Genomic DNA, 15,869 nt, shown 5'->3' with positions numbered 1-15,869 from the left:
GCTTGAGGCATAAGCCCCATGGCTGCCCCTGTGGATGCCCGACTGACCTGTCTTTCCAGGTCCTGTTTGCAATCTCGGCTCTGAGCCCCGAGCTGCATGGATTCCACAAGGGGCGATGCTCCCGGGCCCCAGCCTTGGGTTTCTCTGGACACCGCGATGCAGGAACCAGGCTGGCAGGATCCTGTAATCGTGTAGATCCCTGTTCAGAACCCAGCCTGGGCTGGACCCCTCCGGGGCACAGACACCTGTCTTTCCAGTGGCCTGAAAAAGTGGCACCGTTGCGGATGCTTTACCCATGGCCCAGCTTGTGACCGATGAGGACAAGCCTCAGGTCCACGTGGCTGTGGTCCCTGGGCCTGAGCTCCTCTCGTGACGCACCGCAGTCCGAGGAGGAGCCTGTCCTCGGGAGCAGAGGGTCCTCTTTTGTTCCCTCCCCTGAGAGCTGTGGCCAGTGACCCCTAACGAGATATTGGCCCGGATCCGATCTTGGAGGCGTGAGAGAGCCCACGGAAATGTGCTGTGCGGACTGTTCTATAAAATGCTTGTGTGTGTGAGGAAAGAATCCAGCGATTCTTGGCTCATGGCCTTGACTCAGTGACCTCAGAGCCCACAGAGACCTCAGGAGATGGCGTAGGTCCCCAGCAACTCACTCCAAAAACGGGCAGGGCTCGACGGATGCCAAGGTCTCTCCACTCCTCTGGGGTTCGTGTGCCTGAGAAGCCAGCACCTCTGCTGTAAGGCCTTCATCCATCCGTCCAAAGTCCGTCCATCCATCCATCCATCCATCCATCCGTCCGTCCATCCATCCATCCACCCATTCACCATCCATCCATCCTCCACCCACCTACTTATTCATTCCTCAAGCACTAATCAAGCAGCTATCATGTGCCCAGGAACAGGGCAGCCGGCACAAGCAGATGGGGCCCTGCTTATAACCTGGTGTGTGGAAGTGTCTCTTGGGTCGTCACCTAAGTACCGCTGTGCCAACAGGATCAAGCTGGCCAGGTGGGTGTCCTGGCTCCTGGGACTCTGAGCAAGTGACGAGCTTCTCTGTGCTTCCATTTCCTCACCCGTACACAGAGGAACGATAGTGCCCACCTGTGTGCCGGTCCTTAGATGCCGGTGCCTTGCTGAGCTGCTACGTGTTTTTCTATAATCTCAGCTCCTGTCGTCACTGCCACTGTTTTTATGGGTGCTGTGCAGGCTGGCTCAACTGTGAGATGGAGGGATGGGAACGCCCTGAATGGGGGCTCTGATTGCCTCCTGATACACGTAGGGTAGGGACTGCGCTTGCTCCCAGGGCCCCCAGACTTGTCTATGTGGGTCCCTGGGTGAGGTTGGTAGAGGTGGCATGATGGGGCAGGGATGGGACTCGGGGAGGGGCCTGGGAGGGGTGACCCCTTCACATGGCACAGCATGAGCCAGATGTCATCTCATGTAATCCCCTCCAACCTTCTGGAAGCTTCCAGCACTATTCTCATTTTACCAGTTAGAGACTGAGGCTCGAAGGGTTAAGCCCCTTGCGCAGGGACACAACGAGTGATCAGGTCTCCACACCCTCCACTGCCGGGCTCACTGTCTTCCGTGCTTGGTCTGTGAGTGTCCTGGTGCCGCCCACACACAGGACCTCAACCAGGAGTCGGAAAAGTAGGAGTTTGTTGTCCTAGTTCAGGAGGCCAAATGCCTGAGGTCAAGGTGGGGCAGGGCTGTGCTCCCTTCACAGGCGCTGGGGGAGGGTCCTTCCTGCTGCTCCCAGCTCCTGGTGGCCCAGGTGTCCCTGGCTCGTGGCCACATCCCTCTGGCCTCTGCTCCAACTTCACGTGGCTTCTCCTCTGTCTCTGTGTGTTGTACAAGGTCCCTCCCATTGCTGAATCCAGGGTGGTCTCTGCTCCCCACTCATCTCAAGAGCTTCAACTATTTTTTTTTTTTTTTGCCTTTTTTTTTAGGGCCACACCCACGGCATATGGAGGTTCCCAGGCTAGGGGTTGAATCATATCTGCACCTGTCAGCCCTCACCACAGCCACAGCAACGCCAGATCTGAGCCACGTCTGTGACCTACACCACAGCTCATGGCCACGCCAGATCCTTAACCCCTGAGCGAGGCCAGGGATCAAACACGAGTCCTCATGGATACAGTTGGGTTCATTACATCTGAGCCACAACAGGAAGCCCCTCAAGATCTTCAACTTAATGACAGGTGCAAAGACCGTGTCCCCAGTCAAGGTCACACTTGGAGGTTCCGGGGTGGGAGGTGGACAAGTCTTTTGCGAGCCCTCATTCAATCCACGGCAGCTAGACTGGGTGGAAGATGTGTCCCCACCCCAGGAGAAGCCTGCCGAAGGCTCTCTTGTCCGTGTTTAAAGGCCTAGGGTCCCCCAAGCCCTGCTGGGGGATGGCTTCCCGCTTGCGCGGACACCCTGCCCAGCGTGGTTATTTTAGCCCCTCCAAGAGCTGCTTCCCTGTGGCCTTCTACACCCCGCCCCCCTCGTCCCTGTCACCTCTGCGGAGTCATACCCCATGCTCGGCCTGGCACAAGCTGGGGCGGTTAATTTGGGTCCATGGAGGGTGGAGGGCCCCGCTGGCTGCCCCAGGTACCCTGAGCCTCCTGCCAGCCCTGGCTGCCCCGGGGGCTCACGCTCAGCTTGGCCCATTAGCTCTTTCCCCACCTGCTTCTCCCCGGGGCATTGCCGGAGATGGCTGAGCAAACACTGAACCTGGGGAGCCCTCTCGTGCCCGGAAACTCCAACAGCTTTTCTTCCAAGTGTCATTGCTGATTGGCAGCAGGTGCATCTGATGGTTTCAGGGGAGAAGAAAGTAATTTGGAGCAGGGAAATGGCTATTGACTGAGCAAGGAGTTACCGCAGCCAGGCCGTCGCGGCTTCCTCAGCTGCAGATTCCCTCCTGCCATCTGAGCGCCCTCGAGAGCTTTCCCACTTACCAGCTGTGCGGCCATAGACCCCGTGCCAACCTGCTTCCCGGGCGAGGAAACCAAGGCCTGGTGGGCTCGCTTGGGGCTCCTGTGGGCTCTGCCCTGGTGCCCACCTCCCCAGGTCCTCCGGCCCCCCAGAGGCCTCGTCGCCCAGGCAGTACTTGGGGCTCGACACCTGTCGGTGGCTGTCACATCTGTGTCTGATATCACGGCAGCATGTCGTCGAGTGAAACAACACATGGTGGCGGCTCGGGGGCCGACCTGTGTCTGCAGAGTCCCCTGCAACGGCCGCGCGCGCGGAGCCCCCGGGAGGGGCGGCGGCTGGGGGTCTGGGCCCGATGTTTCCTTTCTGCTCAGCTGGGTGCTGTGGATCCCCTCATAAGCTCTAGTATCTTCCACAGAAGAAGAAATCAGTCAGGAGATCTTATCGATACAGAAGATCAGAAGGGCGAAAAAGCACCGCTCCTGAGAACACAGCGTTCCCGCCAGTGAGGGGCTGTGACTGGGGGCCGAGGCCCCTCGGGCCAGGAGAGCGCAGGTGCAGGTGTGCGGAGGCTCCCGTGGGAGGACGGGGCGGAAGGGCGTCAGGCCCCTCCTGCTGCCCCTGCGGACGCCCCCTCTGACAAGCCCTGGCCCAGAGAAGGGGGCCCCACGGCCCATTAGGCCCTGTGGGGACAGCAGCCATAGTGGGAGGGCGGCCGGCGTGGAGGCCCGGGCTCAGGGAACCAGAGGGTCTCGTCTCTGGCCCTGTGGCCAGTGGGGGCTTGGGGACCTCGCCTTGACCGCAGCCCTCTCGGCAAAGTTTGGGGGCCACCCTGACCCTGACTGTGCTGTGGTCCCGGCCCCCATCAATGCCTGTCGCAGTGGCCACCTTCTGCCCTTGGCCACCTGAGCCCTCCTGGTCCAAGTTGCTGCTCTGGGGGCCTTCCCCATGAGCTGATGGGGGAGGTGCAGGGGCCTGTCCCCTCAATTTGGGGCATCTCTGAGGGGCTGACCTAGCCCCCGAGACCCCCCCACCCTGGCCCCACCCGCTGTGATCTGCACAGGCCTCCCTCGCTCTCCGCCCACCCGGTCCTCCGGGCAGGGCAGCTTCCAGGGCCCGCTCTCCGCTCTCCTGGAGCCGGTTTCTGGGAACCAGAGCTGGGATGGGGCCTTGGGGGAAGAGGTAGGACCTACGTTTCCTCTTCTCCCCGAGGGTACAGGCCCGCCCAGGCTCCTGCCGCTGCCCCCGGCCGGCCTCGGGGCCCCTGCCGGTCACACAGGATCTTCCCGGTGACCACCGGGACCCGGCCTGTCTGCATTCTTCCGCCTCCTGGGGGGGCCATCCCAGCCTGGAGGAGTCTGGATGCTCCGTGGGCAGCCGACCCTGGCACCCAGACCCTCTGTGGCCCGGGACACACATTCCTGTCTCAGGGCACCAGATCCCCAGGTTCCCAGCTGGGCAGCGTCTCCTCATCCGTGAGAGGCACGCGTGCGGGGGTGAGGGAGACGGTCCCTCAGAGCAACGAGCAGGTGCTCATTTAACCCCAGGGGCGCCTTCGTGCGGTTCTTCTGCAACGGCCCTGCTTCCAACAGGACGGGCAGCCCCCGCCCCCAGGGTGGTCCTGCACCTGGGCCGGGCCGAGGGCTGGTAGTGGCCCGGGGCTGCGCTGGGAGGGCCGCCCGCTCCGGCTGGCCCCGGTGTTGCTTGGGGCGCACCTGCCCCCAGCGCCCCCGCCTCGCTCCTCAGGAGCTGTGGGCTCGGCTCAGGCCGGCTTCCCAAACCCAGCCAAGCGTGCCCGGAACAGGGAGCGGCTCCTCCCGGCAGCTGCTGAGGCTCTGGGCTGGCGAATCTGGGGCCGGTGGCGCCGATTAGCAGGAAGGAATATGTACCAGCACGGGAAGCGGAGCAGGCTCAGCGCCCACAGGCGGGTCCGGACCGAGCTCATCATCCAGGCTGGTCCCTGGGACGTGAGGGGAGCCCCTCCTCCTTTAGCTGCTGCTTCCCGCCCCCTGGGGCTCAACAGGGCAGGGACCGGGATTCCAGGTTCCAGGAGGGACTTGTCACATATTTTACCAGAAGGCAGGTCTCACCTAGGGCCCCAGGGCCCCGTCTCCAAGAGCCCACTCTCCTGGGGGCTCCTTTCCGGGGGCTGCTCTGCTCCCCCCTCCAAACGACTCAGTTTGCTCAAACCAGATCTTCCTTCTCTGCCCTGGCACCCTTGCCCTGTCCTCCCTCTGGCCACCTCCGTAAAAGAGCCCCCATCAGTTTATTGTGCCAGGGACACCGGTCAAGAGAGAAATGCTGGACCATCCTGAGAACTGAGCAAAGGAGGGAAACAGCCTCCCAAACCCTGACCTGAAGTGGCCCCTGTGGGTAATTTGGAGACCGCTCTTCCCCGTAGGGAGGGCCTGGCCTTTTGCAGCCTCCACGTTTGTTGTTGGAAAGTGTGAATTCACTCTCCACTTTATCACGAACACACATCAACGTCAATAAATGTGTTTCTAGGCGTTCCTGTCCTGGCTCAGCAGTTAATGAACCCGACTCGTATCCATGAGGACCTGGGTTCGATCCCTGGCCTCGCTCGGTGGGTGGGGGATCCGGCGTTGCTGGAAGATGTGTCTCTAGCATGTGCTTGTCAGTCACTCTTTGCGGGGTGTTCTGGTGAATATGCCCTCTCCCTGCACACGTCACTGTTTTTTTTAAAGTATTGCAGCATCTATGCACGCGTCCTTAACTCTTTCCTTGGGAAAAATTCCTAGAAGTGGAATTGCGAAGTCAGAGGGTATCTGTGTCTGTACATATATTTTCAGAATTAATGTTATTATTGTGTAGGTTTTTTTTTTTTTTGACTTTTTGTCTTTTTAGGGCCACACCTGCGGCACTTGGAGGTTCTTAGGCTAGGAGGCAAATAGGAGCTGCAGCCACCGGCCTTCACCACAGCCACAGCAACACAGGATCCGAGCTGCATCTGTGATCCACACCCCAGCTCACGGCAATGCTGGATCCTTAACCCACTGAGCGAGGCCAGGGGTCGAACCCACAACCTCATGGTGCCTAGTCGGGTCCATTAGCCACTGAGCCACGGTGGGAACTCCCTGTGTAGTGATTTTTTTAAAAATGGTTTTATTGAGATATGATTCATCTGCTATCCAATTCAGTGGCTTTTAGTGGCGTCACAGAGTTTTGCAAGCACCACAGCCAAGATGAGAACATTTCATCGCCCTCTGAAAGGGACCCCCGTCCCTGCTCACCCTCGCTTCCATCCCCTTCCCCAGCTCCTGGCAGCCACCAGTCTGCCTGCTTCCGCCACCTGGCACGCTGTGCTTGAGGTTGCCACCCCTGGAAGATGCTGGGTTGTGGTGCCTTCCTTTGGCGATGCTGGCAATGCCGCTGGAGCTGGCAGGTACGTTTTCAGGCTTTAACACGCACTGGGTGTGGTGCCCCCAGAGGCTGGGTCTGTTCTGACCCCCAGCAGGAGATGGGAGTGTCCACATCTCGTCGGCCACCTGGACCCTGTCCTTGTCCCTGCGCCTGGTGGGGGCATCTGTGCTGGGGGCTCGGCAGGAAGGCACATTGCAGACACTGTCACAGCTGGGGTCCAGTGGGCCCTCGGGGGGCAGTAGTGATCTCCAGGCTGTCGCAGAAGTCTTGAAAATATCTTCAATTCCAGAGGAATTTTAATTCACTTTAATTGAAAAATGCCATGGTACTGGGGCATCCTTTAAAAAGATTTGTGGCTGGTGTTGGAAAACCTGATGTCCATCTCACACCATCCAACACACAATAGAAGGCTGGAGACACTGAAAAAAGTGTGGTTGCTATGACAATGCGGGAAGAGGCCATCACTATTTTCCGCGTTATGGGGGACTGAGAAACCACCGCTTTCCTTTGGGGGTGTCTTTGCCCAGCAGGTGTAGGGGGAGCTGGGACCGCCCACCCCAGGCGCAGAGTGACCCCTGCCTGGACCGAGGCCTGCACTCCGAGGCAGCCTTCTTCCAGCAATGGGAGCAGGTGCCTGCCTTGGCCAGCCCTGCCAGCCTGGAGGTTTGCAGCACCAGGCTGCGGCTCGCTCTCCACGCGGGCTCTGCTGGAGAAATGCAACCTGATCAAAGCCAGCTTTGACGGGTGGCCCTCCGTCAGCTTCTGCACGCATCCGCGTCCTCCCTAGCACAGCAAGGCCACCTGTCCACAGGCAGGAGGCAGGGAGGGACGGGGTGAGGGGCATTCCTGCCCCAGAAATCTGACCTCAGGTAGGGTCATCCCATCTGGAGTCATGCCACCTGAGCCGTCACCTGGGGTCATCCTGCCTGAAGCCGTCACCTGGAGTCATCCTGCCTGAAGCTGCCACCTGGAGTCATCCCACCTGAAGGCGTCACCTGGAGACAGGACACCTGCCGTCATCCTTGCCCTGAGAAGGACAGGCTCCCGGCCTCAGATGAGCTCTGCGCTGAGCCGAGGCATCGCACAGGGGCTGGCCTGTCCATGTGGTGCCACCGACCCTGCATGCCCACGTGGCTGAGGTGGCTGAGGGCCTCTGGCTGGAGGAGGAGGCTCTTGGCTGCTGGCTCCCGGGGAGGGAGGGGTCAGGCGGCTGAGGGCCACCTCCGGGGTCAGCAGGGGCCCTCCTCTGGCTGTGGAAGAGCCGACCCCTCGGAGAACGAGCTGACATCCAACAGAAGGGGCGTCCCCGAACCCCACCTTGGGGGACCACGACCGCCCCCTGCCCTGTTCAGACCCCTAAGCTCCCTACACTGATACGAATTTCTCTTGTCGGAAGGGGACCAAGAAAAGGGCCACATCTGTCACCAAACCCCATGCCCCTCTGGAGAAGCCCACGGCCCCAGTGAGGGGGTGGCTCTGAGCCACGGCCCTGACCCTGCCACGGCGGAAGGAGCCCGTCTGACGCTCGGCCGAGAAAGGAAGGGACCACTAGACCTCTGCTCTCCCATCGGGGCTGCGGTGCGATTAATTTTTCACAGGCTGAGAAGGCGCCGACATTTTGCTGGATGGCTTCAATTACCTCCGGAGCCTCATTCTCGCGCTAATAATCAGCTTGCTTATCATAATGGCTTATTAATCTCTCTCCTGCTGTGAAGTCACACCGCCGTTTCCCTCATCCCTCCTGCTGCTGCCTGGATGGATGGCGATGACTCGGGCCCGCAGGCGTCAAGAAGACGGCTCCGTGCCCGGAGCACTGGGTGGGGGCTCCGTTCTGGGTGTTTCTCTGGGTCTCTGGAGGCCGAGACCGCCGTCCTGCGTGCAACGTGGCACACGAGGCCACCGGTGGTGGCTGGGTTTTCTCTTTTCAGCCTCTGGCTGTTGGGACTCTCTTGACGTCTTTCCCCAAAGCGGGGCCGAGGAGCATCAGAGAATCTTTAGAAGACATTGTTCAAAACGGGAAATTCGACTTAGGGATAAGGGGACACGAGAGGTGGTAGAATGGTTTGGACGGGCATTTTTTTTTTTTTTATCGAAGTGTGGTTGATTTATAATTTCTGCTGTACAGCACCGTGACCCCGTCGCACATACTGATTCGTTCTTTTTCTCATATCACATCCTCCATCACGCTCCATCCTGAGAGGTTAGACGTGGCTCCCTGTGCTGTCTGCCAGGATTCGTGGTGGGTGGGCAGTATTTTTTTTCAAAAAGGATTTCCCTTGCGGCACAGCAGGTTAAGGATCCAGCCTTGTCACTGCAGGGGCCCCGGTTACTGCTGTGGTGTGGGTTTGAGCCCCAGCCTGGGGAACTTGCACATGCTGCAGGTTCAGCCAAAAAAAGAAAAGGTTTCTATGCAGAGGCAGCTATATTAGGCATCACGCGACCTGTCATGCCAGACAAAGTTGAACACTTGACCTCAAAACAGCCACCAATAGACTTGCCAGAGGCTAGGAGTTGGCCCAGTGCTACAGCAATGCCTGCTAGACTGGCCTGCCCACTGTGGGGTCATCTTTATAGGGTGTGGTGGACAGAGCCAGGCATCAGTCCCGCTGGGGGCAGCGGGTGTGCCCCCCCCCCCATGAGGGCTGCTCTTCGCAATTCTCAGGGTGAGAAACCTCTTTGCCACCTGGTGCCAGGGCTGTTCCTGAGGAGGGGACTTATGTCACCCGGCAACACAGCTGAACGAGCTGCCCGCAGAGGGAAGGCCAGAGAGCTCAGCAGTGGGGCGTGGGGGTTGGGGAAGGGGGCAGAGAGGCAGAGGAGGACGGAGCCCCCTGGGCCCTGGCCAGAGAGGCGATGCTTTACCTGCAGTGATTTCAGAAGGATGAGAAAAGTTGAAGCCTAGGACGGGCTGCTCTGTACACCCTCCCTGCCCAGCCCCCCATCACATGACCTAGTACAATCGGCAGGGATGCGCTCTTACCCGTGGGACTGGCTCCGAAACCACAGCCTCGCTCAGGGCCAGACAGTTTTCCTCTAAAGTCCTGGCCCTGTTTTGGGTTGGGATCTGATCTGGATCCTACCCCAGACTCCATCTGGTAATTTGCTGTTGGTCCCTCCTGTCCTCGTCTCTGCCGTCGGGGCAGTGCTGGCCCGGCACCGATGCCTGCAGGTCTTAGCTGGTCTTGACCTTGGTCCCTAGATTGAAGTAGGGTCTATTAGGTTCCTCTGTTTGTTTGTTTGTTTGTTTGTTTTTTGTTTGCCTTTTTGCCTTTTTCTAGGATCCCTCCCGCGGCATATGGAGGTTCCCAGGCTAGGGGTCGAATTGGAGCCATAGCCGCCGGCCTACGCCAGAGCCACAGCAACGCGGGATCCAAGCCACGTCTGTGACCTACACCAGAGCTCACGGCAACGCAGGATCCTTAACCCACTGAGCGAGGCCAGGGATCAAACCCGCAACCTCGTGGTTCCTCGTTGGATTCATTAACCACTGTGCCACGACGGGAACTCTGGTTCCTCTGTTTTTTGACGTTACTCTTTTTCTCTCCATAACTAACAAACATCTTGAGGGAGGTCCTTGGCGACGTTATGATTCATTACGCCTCAAACTTTTGTTCACGATCTTGAGTTTCCGTGGGTGGGTCTTGCCGGCAGCGACGGTCCCCGAGGCGCGCTCTGGAACATCCTATCTCCCGGTCCTTCTGCGTGCCCGAGTCACCGTTCTCTAGGGACGATGTATCCCTCTCTTCCCCTTGGTTATTTATTAGGTTATTTGTTGCCTCTGGTGTGGACGGCACACGTTTACTTTGCTGCGAATGAAGGTGCAACCTGGACCTTTCGCTTCTGGCTCCGATGGCTCCAGCTCTGGCTCCATGCCCGCCCCTCACACCCCGCCCCCTCCAATGGTGCCGCTTCACTTCCTGACGTCACAGGATGCTCCAGGCTCGCTGGCACTTTCCCTGGTCCACCCTGGATTCGGCCCCTTCTCCAAGGCGGTCACGGGGATTCTGGAAAAGGAAGCCAAATGTCAGCTTTGCACCTTCTGCCATGCAGCTTGCAGTGCCCCCTCTTCTGCCCATGTCACTCTGTGGCACTGCCAAAAGTCCCCACCCTCTGTCTCAGTCCCAGGGGTGGCTGCTTGCAGGGTTGGGGTGGGGTTCTCATTTGGGCTGGCCGAAGGGCGGAGAGAAAGAAGCCGGTCACGGCAGGTGGTGGTGTAGAGTGGTACTAGGCGGGGACCTGCCTCGGCTAATGGATGGCCAGTGGGGGCTGGTGGGGGGTGGCGGGGGCTCCTGCAGGCTGGGGGCTGAGGGAGAGTGGTGGAGGCTGGTAGGGGCTGCTGGGAGCTGGTGAGGTCTGGTGGGGCTGGTGGGGCTGGTAGAAGCAGGAAATGGAGACAGGGAAGCCTGGCCCACTGCCGAGCCCCGGAGTGACCGCAAGCTTGGAGGGTCTGAGTGACCTTATTCAGACTTCAGGCAAGGCACCTGGCTGAGGAACTGCAGGAGTGTCCCCCGCACGTGGCCATCATTTATCCTACATTCAGCCGCTGTGGCTCTGTGTCCACGCTCTGCACGGACCCCCCCTGCTGAGTCCTCCCGGCTCCTCCGCGTCCGGCCACCCCAGCACGGGCTCTGCCCTGACCTAAGCTCAGACTTGGACCCCGGCTACTGAGAACTCTGCACTCGGGCTGGGGCATGACCTTGACCCTGATTCCAGGGCAGCAAGAGCCCCAGCTCCTCACTGTTCCCCGATCCCGATACAGCCCTGAGCCCTGCCCCGAGGCAGCCTCGGCCCTTCTTCTGTTTGCAGATTGACTTGTTGACCTGGTGCCCTTTTCTCGGTGACCGGCAAGTCCCTCTCATTTATAAAGTCCTCCACGAGTCCCCGAGCCCTTTCCTTGTGCTTTGTGACACACACCTGTGAACACACACCTGTAGGCACATTCCTGAGGGCACACACCTGAGGGCACACGCCCGAGACCACACACAGCTAAGGGCACACACCCCAGGCCACACACCTGAGAACACTCACCTGAGCTTCTGTCTGCCCCCTGCTCCTTGGGGAGCTCTGTGCCATCTTACCCCCTGGTAGCAGTACCCCAATCATACCTGCCCTTGGGCTGGCCCATAGCCCCTCCTGACAGCTGCCCCCCCATGTCCCCGGCCACCCCCGTCCCCTCCCCTCCGGCCGGGGACGCATCCCTGTAACCAGTTTTCTTCCCCACTGCTGGTGAGTTGCACCTGCCTGTCCGTCCCAGGCTGCAGGTCTTGGCCAAGGCCGCCCGCGAACGCCGAGGTGCTGCGGGTCCTGGGATGCGCTGAGGGCCTCTCTCCTCTGGGGCCGTACGGTGGAGACGGGAGCAGGGCGGCCTGGCCGTGCAGGCTGCGGGAGGCGATGGGCAGCCATCCAGGCTCGTTGGCACAGATTCTCCCAGACACCAGAACTTGGACTTGGGACCTGGCTGGAAACTCCGCCTCCGCGTTCGCAGGGAGGAGGCTCAGGCAGAGAGGGCGGAGTGGAGGCTCGGGGTGGACCCGGCAGCGGCTGCCACTCCCGGCCAAGAGGACCCGGAGGGGCCCCACCTCCCTGAGCTTTGGTCTGCCCGCCTGGAAGCCGAGCTGTATACTAGGGTCGCTGCTGCGTGGTGGGGAGCCTGATGCCAGGCGCCATGGGCACATGGCCCCCTGACAGGCGGGGGATCTGTGAGCACAGGGCTGGGAGACCCCGGGGGCAGGTAGGGCCCAGGCCTGGTGGGCCCTCCCTTCTCCCTGTGATGGAGACAGAGTAGAATAATTAAACGAATTATTAAACTCTGTCTCCATCACAGACCCTGGCCTTGCTCAGTGGGTTAAGGATCTGGCGTTGCTGTGAGCTGTGGTGTAGGCTGAAGATGCGGCTGGGACCCCGCATTGCCGTGGCTGTGGTGTTGGCCGGCAGCTGGAGCTCCCCTTCAACCCCTAGCCTGGGAACCTCTCTAGGCTGCTGGTGCGGCCCTAAAAAGCAAAGCGAACACACAACCCCCCGAAAAAGCACCACCCCCAAATCCCCCAAAACCACCACCACCAACAACACAGCCCACTAGGGGATTCGAACCAGGGGGGGAGTTTTAAGGGAGTTGGGGGGCTCGCTGTTGTCAGCCAATGGCCACGCAAGACAGCAGCCCAGTTAACGAGCCGCGGTCCCCTCCGCCTTGAAGGAGGACCAGGCGCATCCAAGCGCCGGACAAACTCCAGCCACAAACCCTGAGCGTAAAACGCAGTAGACACGGCGTCTGAATCTCGTTCCCTGAAGTCAGGGGCTTCGTGGCCCTTGAAGAGAAGCATCTCTGCCTGTCGCCAAGACAGGAAGCCAGGCGAAGGGGTGGAAGCCGGGTGAAAGGGGACACTGTGCGGAAACCGGAGACGAACCACCGTGCTGTAGCTCGTGCCTCCAGCCTTTCACTCATGTACACAGGGTTTTCGTAGCCCACGATTTACGTAAAATACACGATTTAATTAGCGCCACGCCGGTCTCGGGCCACGTAGGGCCCAAGGGGGAAATGATGGTGTGAGCCCACCCCGAAGGAGAAGTAAGGAGCTCCTCTCCCCTCCCCGCTTTTACCTCGATTGCCGAAACGTGGCCCTCTTTGTTCCTGGCGCGGCGCGCCTTGGCCGGCCGCCTGCCTCTCTCACAAGCGTCCTGGGCTAAGAGGCGCGCTCTGCCCGCTGCTCTGCCTCACGCCGCCTTCTCTCTGCCTTGAGACAAAAGAACCTGAGCCTCAGTAAGTCCTGACCCCGGGTGAGACGTTTCAACTGAAAGACCGCGGGTTCAAGGCCCATCCGGCGGGAGGGCAGGTTCACCCCGCGCAGGGGACCCCCCTGGTCCTCACCGGCCTGGACCACAGTGAGACCCTCCTTGCCTTCCTGCCTCCATTCCTGCCCGCTGCTCCGGCCCCCACGGGCCCCGGTGAGCTTTCTCTAGCACCGCGGGTCTGAACATGTGGGGCCCTGCCAGCAGCACCAGCTGGAAACGAGTTAGAAATGCAGGCTCCCAGGCCCCTCGGGGAGCCTGGGGTGGGGCCAGCACCCAGGTTTGAGCAGGGCTGCTCAGCACTCGTCAGATCAGCCCTGTCCCCCCACCCCCACCCACCCCACCCCCTTAGAGCTCCCTGTGTGTTCCCAGCGCAGCGGGAACTCGCGGGGTAGTTCCGAGCGCTTACTGAGGGTGGGGTGGGGGGGTCCATCTGTGCCGGTGTCTCACCAGGAGCCTCCAGAAGAGACGGCGCTATTTCCCTGCTCTCCCAGCCCCTCCCCAGGGCGGCCAGCCCGCTCTCCCCGCCTCCTGGGAACCTGGACCAGCAGCAGAGGGGAAGGCGCCGGCCCCAGGTGTCCCTCCATCTGCCGAGGCTGCTCGCCCTCCCTGCTGCCCCAGCGCCGACCTTCGCCCACGTGGCCCCGAGGATGGGTTTGGGGCGGCATTTTGTCTCCGCACGCAGCCGGGAGAGACAGCCCCACGCCGCCTCCTCGGTGTCACAGGCATTTAAATTGCCATTTTATTTAAATTTATGTCCGAGGATACAGGCGGAGAAAGGGCCGTTTCAAAGTCAGTTTCTGCTTTATGGCTTTATGGGGGATCGCATTGGGCAGCTGCTGAACACAGCTTGCTGCTCCCAGCACGACAGCGATCACGTGGGTGGCACGGGCTCTGGCTCTTGGGGGGGACATTCTGCTCTCACCAGGGAGCCCTGCTGCAGGCCGAGCCCTTTCTCTCTGCAGACGCAGCCCTGACCCCAGTCCCGACTCAGCCCCAACCTGGCCCAGGTTAACTCCTTCCTGCAGTCCTGCCATTGCTTATGAGGGTGGCAGATTTAACTAGAACCCTCGGCTTCGCACCCGTCTTTGGGCAGAGGTCAAAGGCACCACGGTTCAAGACAGTGGACCCCAGTGCAGCTGGAGGAACGTCTGCCCCCACCCTCTGAGCGGATGGGGTAGACACGGCGGGTTCCGCTGACCCCTCCTGGTGCCCAGAGCGTCCTGGTGGTGGCAGCGGGGAGCCTCGGCTCCCTCGGGTGACCTCATTGTGTGTCCAGACTCCCCGCGGTTTTGCTGGTTTAAGACGGGGATCAGCCTCTGCCCCCTCGTAAGGAGGGGCTGCAGGCGGAGCAGAATCCCATAGGGAAAAGCGCTTTGTCACCCCATGGAGGGGGCTCCTGGGGTCCTGGCATCTCCAAGGGGGGGCCGAGCCCTTGGCTCCTCTTCCTCCATAGCATCCGCGTGGGGGTCAACCCTTGGCGGGAAGCGGGCGCCGGTGGGGAAGAGCCAAGGCTGCATTGGCACAGGGCCCAGTGCTCACCCACCCCTGCAGCGGCCCACACTGCCACCTCCAGGCGGTGCCTTGGTCTCCTCATCTGTGGAGAGGGTGCCGTGTGGCCCACCCCATGCTGGGCTTGGCCGAGGTGTCCTCCTCGCATGGTCCTGACCCTGGGCCTGCCTGGCTTGTCCCCTGGGTGGGGGTTGCCATAAACCTACCCCTGAGCTGCCTGAACCCCTGGGTGTGTGCACAGGGTTGGAGACACGTGGGTTGGAAGGGCTTCTCCTGACCTCTGCTTCACTGGACCGCTTCTGCTGCCGCCAGAGAGGGTGAGGTGAGACCCCAAGAGACATGACCTCACGGCTGCTGGGCCCCAGATGGGAGGCGGCTGAGCTTTCTCCAGGCCCTGCTCAGGGCCCCCGGGTTTTCTGCAGCCTGGAGTCCTCAGCCTCCAGCCCCAGGGCAGCCGCCTGTGGGACCCAGTGGCTCCTGCCACAGGCTCTAGGGCATGGGGGTCCGTATTGGCACCGGGGGTCTGATTTGGGGCCCAGGGTGCTCAGAGGTCATTCATGCCACCTGGCCGGCAGCACCTGTGCCCAAGGGTCTCTCTGGAATATCGCCTGGTGGCTGGGTCTGGGGTCGACACCCTCCCCTTGCCTCTACTCCCCACCCCCACCCCCGACCCCTGTCCTGATTCCTGACTTTGCCCAGAGGTCTCTGCAGTGAGTCAGAATCAGAATCTATGCTGCTGGGCAGGGGCAGGTACACCTGAGCAGGTAAAACCACTTGTTAGACTGAGCCCGGCCCAGGAGGCCAGGGGCGGGGATGCGGGAGAAATTGGAGAAGGGACAGACAGAAATGCCGCCTGTGCCTTGGCCTCCTGGGAGGACCAGGGGGCTTGTGCTAGGCCCTGAAGGGCGCAGTGCCTGGGCACCAGAACCCCCTGCCCTGCCCTGAGTGGGCCAGGACTCTGTTTCCCCTCTGTGTTTCCAGCACAGGGACTGGTGACAAGGGGTCTGAGTGGCCCCAGCCCTGTGCTGCCACCAGCAGCTTCCCGGGTGTGTGTCTCGGGTCAGGCTTCCAAGTGAGGGGCCTTTGGATGAAGCTGCCCCGCTGTGAGCTGCCTGAGGCTCTGGGCTGGAGGACCAGAGCTGTGGGCTGCCTGGGCTCTGGGCCCGGGGCAGCAGGATCCAGCCAGGACCAGAGAGGGGGGGTCACCTGCTCTCAGAGCCTTCTCGGAGACTCGGCCCGCTGGCTCTGGCCACACTGGGGGAAGGCAGGGGGGTTCG

At 61.0% G+C, this 15,869-nt stretch overlaps 1 long non-coding RNA gene across 2 annotated transcripts; it reads right to left on the bottom strand.

The window, feature by feature from the left end:
- Positions 1-7,205: 7,205 nt before the first annotated feature.
- On the bottom strand, positions 7,206-13,675 carry LOC146407338 (uncharacterized). 2 transcript variants are annotated; one of them, XR_014837575.1, is made up of 6 exons: positions 13,490-13,584; positions 12,892-13,025; positions 11,532-12,675; positions 9,719-10,298; positions 9,275-9,489; positions 7,206-7,289 (listed from the first exon to the last, which is right to left on the bottom strand). It is a non-coding gene; the product is annotated as an uncharacterized LOC146407338 (long non-coding RNA). The 2 variants fall into 2 exon arrangements; XR_014837574.1 differs by lacking the exons at positions 7,206-7,289; positions 11,532-12,675 and having other exon boundaries at positions 8,369-9,489; positions 13,490-13,675.
- Between the last annotated feature and the right edge of the window lie 2,194 nt (positions 13,676-15,869).

The sequence above is a fragment of the Sus scrofa genome, chromosome 1 (genome assembly GCF_054392235.1).
Source record: "Sus scrofa isolate SSC_HxYL_T2T_F1_AM1 chromosome 1, Sscrofa_HxYL_maternal_Yorkshire_Landrace_v2.0, whole genome shotgun sequence".
Classification (NCBI taxonomy): Eukaryota; Metazoa; Chordata; class Mammalia; order Artiodactyla; family Suidae; genus Sus; species Sus scrofa.
Note: the sequence above shows the minus strand (reverse complement) of the source record. Positions and strands in the feature narration are given on the sequence as shown.